Below are 7,213 nucleotides of genomic sequence, written 5' to 3'. Positions count from 1 at the left end.
TATCAGAGGGATACCCAGTCAAAGAATCTTTGCAGATTTGACATGACAACTGTGTTGAAAGCTTACGGATGATCCACCCTGAAATGTACACAATGATATTCAGGGTAACCAAAGACAGTTGGTTTTTGCTGTAGCTGTGGTCCAAGAGGTTCCTTGCTTCTACTTCATACAAGTCAAGTTCACCATTACCATCATCATTTTCCGATTTCCCTGCATCTGGTGGCAAGTAAGTCGATGTACTGGCTTGCACAAGACTTGTGTCATCCTGGGCGATACAATTCCCTTCTTTGGAAACCTAAAAATATGTATGGCAAAAATTACTCCCAAAACAAAAAAATGTTTTGTAAATTGGCAATATGTATTCAGCACACTGCATGGATGTGCTTATATTTAGATTGATACCTCTTAATACCTCCATGATGTTTTGCTATTCATGTGAATAATTTGTTCATTCAAAATTACATGATGAAAGTAGCAATATATTAACTAAATCTGAGACAAAACACCTGGAAAGATTTTCTGCATTCAAAACCACTATTACAAATGTCTGAACATTTTTTACTTTGAACAAGATTGATTTGAAAACCAACAGCTACCAAGTTCCAATTGCTGTCTCTTGAAAATTTTTTCCTCACCTTCAAAGCACCACAATGGGTAATGATTCTCTTGAAAGAGCTTTCAAAAACTTTTGCAGAGGGATTGTTATTCCAACCACCTGAAAGAAATTTCAAGCAAAATGTAATGCAAGATAAGCCACATACAGCGAGTCACGAGCTCAATTATTATCTTCAAATATAGGATGGTCCTAAACATCCCTGTAAGGCCGATTTGGTGATAACCTCATCCAAGATCTGGTTGATAAAAATAACAACATACATGTACATCAAATATTGGATGAACAAATTGAGTTGTGGCACCTTGATTTTAAAGGAGCTAAACCTTTAACTTATTATCCATAATATTCGAAATTAAAAACACAAATTAGAATTCCATATTGGTCCCATATGCCCTTTAAGCAAAATTACAACAATTTTTTACTTACCACCCCGCCGGATCGCATTGAAAAACAATTCTAAGTGGTCCTGGCTTAATTTGTAGCATAGCAGATATTTCTGATTACCAAGAACTTGGTGTGCTATGGTCAATGTAGATTCAATTGCAATAATTAAACCTTTCCCACACATTGACCTAGGGAGAAAAAAATAAAGTTAATCTAGTACAAATCCATTACAAAATATAATACATGACGTAGAAAAAATAAGACTGTTGAATAATTTTAGTACATGTATAAATTAGAAGAACAAATCCAGATGCAACGAAAATAGATTTTAAAACATACATCAACGTGAAAATTAATGGGTTAAATATTCAAATCTAATTACTGCAATATCCATTTCATATAATAATAATGTTTGATATTTGTGTCTTTTAAAAATTTAAAGGCAAGTAATAATTGGTATGGCAGTAAAATTTACAGATAAAGAATCAACCTATCAGTTTAAAGACATTTTTTTGCCTATCAGACTAAATGTCCACACAACTGTGATATCAAAATTTCATGGGAAAATAGTCTTAAACAAAAAATAATTCTTTAAATAGAAATTAATAAAACATTAGAAACAATTAAAGATGCATTATGTAAGATTTAAATAAAGGGATGGTCGTTCTTGCTATAATAGTTAAAATAAATAGTTAATGAAAAATGAATATATTGAAAATTTCAAATTACTTTATTCTGAGCTAAGTTATAAGTGTTTGAAGTTTTGACAAGATAGAGCGTAGATTGTTTATTATCCTAGCAACGATATTTGACAATCTAGACTATCCATTTTAATGTTAAATTTTTTTAAATGGCTCTAATCTCGGGCATCCGATGCACTAAAGGGTTGATTATGTCATGTGAATAAATGTCTAAATAATAATTTATATAACATTTGAAGCCAAAAGAAAACGTGCAATAGGCAGATTTAGCTCTTGCATAATGCATCTTTAAGAAAAAAATCATTCCTGCACAGAAACAAATTACAACTCTTGAGAAATTTAATACAGAAACATTAACTGTCTAACATTTCAAAGCCCAACTCTCATTATGCTACCTTTTAGTTGTCAAAAGGGGCTGGCCATCGAGCATTGTGATGTTCAGAAGAAATGCCTCTGTATCTTTCAAAAATGACTCAGTAACAGCCAAGTTGCTAGCATTAATGGGGCTTTTGTAGCCCTTACCTCTGGGAGATCTACTGTTCAATATATCAAACAGTCTGTCGATACGCTAAATAATGGATACAAAAATTTCGATATTTAATTGTCATCCTCTAAACAAAATTAAAATATGTTTTCTTTACTATTGTAAATCTAGGCTGATTGGGATAAAAGCTACATATATTTACCTCAATAAACTTTACAGTTGCAAGACAATCCTCAAACCTCCTATCACCAATATCTTTCATGGTACGTAGAGCCTTGGCAACAGATGAAGAGAATAGCTGTGTAGCTAATGACACCTTCATTTTCTGCTTGAAAAACATGATGTGACGAGATGATATCTTATTACCCAATCTAAGACCGTCCTCTTCCTGCACTGTATTGAGCAAACTCAGGTACTGCCAGGAAACTTTACCATCAGATGTAACTAAAGCACCATAGGCCTGAAGCATGTTTCTCAAAAGTTTTATCATATGGCAGACGTCAAAAATTATGCACGTTTTGTGTGGTAGACCAGTAGTAATGTATGTTTGCAAATTATTTCCTGTGAAATCAAAGTTAGCACCAAGCAAAGTACACATGGAAACATTGGTGGCATGGCCATCCATAGTTAATGCATGCACCTGAAAGCCTAATTCATGCAGTTTATCAATGGTATGATGAACCAGTTGCTTCTGGGTCTCAGCTGTCAAGACCTTGGTGAAGAAGTAAGCAATGGGTGCTTTCCATCCACCACTCAGTCCAACTAACATGAAGACAAGAGCTTCTTTAGCTTCCCCATTTTCAGCACCATGACCCATATCTACATAGCCACTATACGTACCATCATGCCAGTTGTAATCTATGTGGCGACGGATAGCCATAGCATCAATCATTAGGCAACAACTGAAAAAATGTAAAAAGTTATCATTATATTGCTAAATACCGAGCTAAACATACAACTTGCTTGAGAATACTCTACAAAAGGTCACACACAAATAAACAAAGTAACTGTATTCCATAGTTATATCTCAGAGTTTAGTTTCAAAAATAAGATATCTACATACTCTTTTACTTTTAAATAAATAAATAGATTTTTCACAATCTTGCTCCAAAAAGGTCCATTTTCCTGGATTCTCTCAATATTGAAAAAATAAATAGTGGACCAACAAATATCACTTGTTTCGGTACAGTTTCTGGAAATTGAATGGTTTTACACATATAGGACCAAAAAAAAGGGTTCTATTTCCTGTAACGGATGGAAAATAGGTAGGGTAGGTAGGTGTTATTTTTTAAAAAAAAACTCATATCTAGATCCATAATAATTATGTTGTGTGCTTTCAAAGATGATGCAGGCAATATGAAAAATTATACTATGAGTCGGTCGGGTTACCAGAAACAAAATATTTTTATTTTTGGCCTAGTGCATAAGAACAATTATCTCATACCTTGTATATTCATCTGGGGACTGTGTTTTTTTTTTCTAAGTACCTCCAGCATTGCAACATTCAATCCTGGTGCCGAATCCACACTTTCTATCCAACTAAAAAAGACAAAGCATATTTTCAAAAACATACACACACAAATAAATAAACTTCTATGATAGTACTATATGGACCAGAAACCGAGCATGAGGTCATCACCACCAGCTTGGAATTGCGACGTCATATCTAATTCATTAAATCGATGCAGAATTGTTCAAAGAGAGAGAGAGAAATAGAGTTTAACGTCCACTCGACACAAACTAGGTCATTTTGGGACTAACATATGGTTTAATTTTATTTCAATAATTCGCTTGCCCGTATGGGTCTTTAGCAGTGGGGGGAAGCTTGAGTTCCCGGAGAAAACCAATGAGGTAATTTTTCGAAGAACAAGCATGCTATTTTCATGTCGATCAGACTTGACTTGAATTGATGGAGCCTTGGGCTTTTTCGAAGAGCTTCACCATAAGAACAACAAGAAGAAAAAGATGATTAGCGCTTGGGGTCCAGTTCCTGGTCCAAAAATTCTAAATTTGGTGAGGTTCTCCATCATTCAAGAAAGGGAGAAAGTAAGGTAAGAAATTGTTCACAATCACAGATATATAATTTCAAATAAAATTACCGTCTCAGAGATCTTGGGTGCGGAAGACAAATCTTGACAGTTTCACGAAGGTAATCATATGCCTTTGGAAAACTCAAGTGTAAAGACAAGGCAAAATCTCTTTGATCACTAGTGTAATCCTTTGACGGTCTCTTGAAAAGCTCACATGGGATATCTGCCAAAGTAAATAATTATAAAATATTGTGCATAAGAATTGAGAACATAATTAGGTATTTCTGTTATTAGATTAGAATTTAAAAATATTATACTCAAAATTCGATGAATCCATTAAAAATCATATGGTTAAAGAATAGATTATGTTGTTTTGTTTTTTTTAAATGAATGTCGGACTGAATGTTTTACTATCATTTGAAGTAATTGAATAGGATCTATAGTACATGTAGGTAACAACAGACCTCAAGACAACAGTGATATTAACACTTTGAGACTCAGTAAACAGATATTATTCCAAAGTGCAAAAATAAATACCTCCATATGAATCTAGCTTAGAGCGTAATTCCATATTGATCATATTCTTTTCATATAGATCATGCACCAGAACTTGACAAGTTTGTTTTGATCTTTGCTCTCGTCTCTGGCAATTATGTAACTTCTTTCTGGCAGTTTCAAGCTTTGCCTCCGCTTCCTGCAGTTTCCTTTTCCATTTCATTGGGGAACTGGTATATGAATGATCCTACAGATATATGTACAAACAGAAGTTACTATTAATACAAATATCCAGTAATGAAATATATGTAATGCATAACTTAATGCACATTATCACTTAAAGCTAACTCGCCAGAAGAGTACTGACATTGAATTTATGCTGATGATTTGGGCCTTACTCTGGGAATGAACGTGGGTTCAAATACCATTATGGGACAAACCCACTTTCAGTAGCGGAATTCCTACTTTATCCAAAAAGTGTAATCCCTATAAATACCATTAGGTCATAATTCACCTTATGCATGTGTGATAAAATCTCATGTATGTAATAATTTATATCATCATTTTTTATGAGTAAATATCAAGCAGATAGTTTAAATGAATAATTTAAAATATACAACACTGGAAACAATTAATGTTACAGATTATCAATTCAATCACAATGAATAACATACATGTAATTCTTGGTCACAACCATTAAAGGCTCAATACCACTCTTGTTGTAACTGAATAATATGCCCCAATCTTTATTCTGGTCAACAAATTGTACTATTTTACAATATTTCAATTAATTGATGATACAAATTTAATCTTAACACACCTAATTTAAAAATTTTGAAAAATTCAACATAATGGTTTGAAACGTCGAACGTAAACCTTTTATGAAACTTCCGATTTAAAAATATTTTCGAACCCTCTGGACTATTAAAATAGGATGTAATGGATAATTTAGACAACAGGTAGGACACTTAAACATCTAGTACTTAGATAGAGATATTATTTATTTTCTGGAGCTTTCAAGCCAGCAAGAGTGTTATTGTCCCTTTAAGAGAAAGATGGAAATTACCTGATTTATTACAATTTTATCTAAGTACTCTACATCATTTGGGTCAACAGCAGATGATTCAATTCCTTCAAGCTTTTCATTGCATGAATTCAGGGTACTCCTTACTTTGGACGTTTTGAGCTAAAAGAGTAAAATAATGATTTATTTATTGATCACAAAATATGATAGAAACTAGAAATACACTGTAAGGAATTTAATCATCTAGGGGCATGAATTACTTATTCAACAAGTCATGCATTAGTGAATCAATTACAACATTACATGCCAATATCGAAAACAGTCGAGATCTTTTGGGACTGGGATAAACCAACATTTCAAGTTTCGTCAAAATCGGACAAGAATTGTGAACTGTAGAGAGTCCACCCAAAAATTGTGGACGGACGGACAGGGGCAACGACAATATTCGTCCACTTGAAAATGTGGGCGTATAAAAAGCGAATAAAATAATATCACATCGACAATGACAGATAATACCCACGGAATACAACATCTAGAGAGTGAGAGCCAATTTCAGCAAAGTCATACCTGTAAATGAGGAGGCAGATTGAAAATAGTGGGGGCTACTCCTTCTCTCAGGCGAGTTATTTGGCCTGTTCGGTCAAAACAAGCATCTTCAAAATGCTTACTGCACACAAGGCTGTATTTAGACGGTTGTTTCATCCTCTTACAGTTGCGAATCCATACACGCAAAAGATCTGGATTTTTTTCAGCACTTGGAAACCTGACAATTAAAAAAGAAAATTAATTTCACCTTCGGCGACAGCTGTCAAGATCCTCAATTCTTTACTGTTTCATTATTTATTAAAAAATGCGATGGTCAGATCATTATATGAGTCATTTATACTAAAAATGGAGGATTTTCGATTATTGCTGGTACAAAAAAAAAGAAGAAAATCCAAGTCTGACTGAAAGCCATGATCAATCATTGATCGTCTGGCGGTCAGCTTTTGTTTATTGTGAGTTTGTGTCATTTTGAGAGAAGCCTAATTTGCTGTATCATTACAGTACCGGGACTGTACAGCACAGTGGACGCTTACGGCTTGCCCCGGGATCCATTCTCTTGATATAGGCCTATTGTTTATTTTTTTTTTATAATCGTCTCTGTAGTGTATCCGCAGGTTTGTGTGATGACGAGGTCCTCCTTCAAACTTCAACTTCAATGAAATACTCTGTCGCCGTGTCGGCTAATAATAACTTATAATACACTTACTTGTGAAATGTGACGCCTTCCGCTCGGCTCTGTGGATTCTTGTACGTGGTACAATTTATTGCATAGCATTGGGGTCCTTTTGAAGCCATTGCGAAAAAACAAAATACATGAAATCTAACGCTTATGCCCCAATACTTAGTACTTCCTGTTTACATAGACTACAACTTTCAAGATGGCGGCGCGTTGTGACGTTACTGATGATGCGCACTTGGCTTTGTGGCCTATCT

The 7,213-nt window shown here is 34.3% G+C and overlaps 2 long non-coding RNA genes across 2 annotated transcripts; both read right to left on the bottom strand.

Annotated features, from left to right (window-relative positions):
• Nucleotides 1–200: 200 nt before the first annotated feature.
• On the bottom strand, nucleotides 201–4,342 carry LOC126827827 (uncharacterized). Its single transcript, XR_007682885.2, has 6 exons — nucleotides 4,285–4,342; nucleotides 3,630–3,724; nucleotides 2,388–3,087; nucleotides 1,043–1,188; nucleotides 636–715; nucleotides 201–295 (listed from the first exon to the last, which is right to left on the bottom strand). It is a non-coding gene; the product is annotated as an uncharacterized LOC126827827 (long non-coding RNA).
• A 66-nt stretch (nucleotides 4,343–4,408) lies between these two features.
• Nucleotides 4,409–7,152, bottom strand: LOC126827689 (uncharacterized). Its single transcript, XR_007682837.2, has 5 exons — nucleotides 6,987–7,152; nucleotides 6,302–6,497; nucleotides 5,777–5,896; nucleotides 4,753–4,957; nucleotides 4,409–4,438 (listed from the first exon to the last, which is right to left on the bottom strand). It is a non-coding gene; the product is annotated as an uncharacterized LOC126827689 (long non-coding RNA).
• Nucleotides 7,153–7,213: the final 61 nt, after the last annotated feature.

This window comes from Patella vulgata, chromosome 7 (assembly GCF_932274485.2).
Source record: "Patella vulgata chromosome 7, xgPatVulg1.2, whole genome shotgun sequence".
NCBI classification, from domain to species: Eukaryota; Metazoa; Mollusca; class Gastropoda; family Patellidae; genus Patella; species Patella vulgata.
The sequence above is the reverse complement of the archived record's forward strand: the minus strand, read 5'-3'. Positions and strand labels throughout refer to the sequence as shown.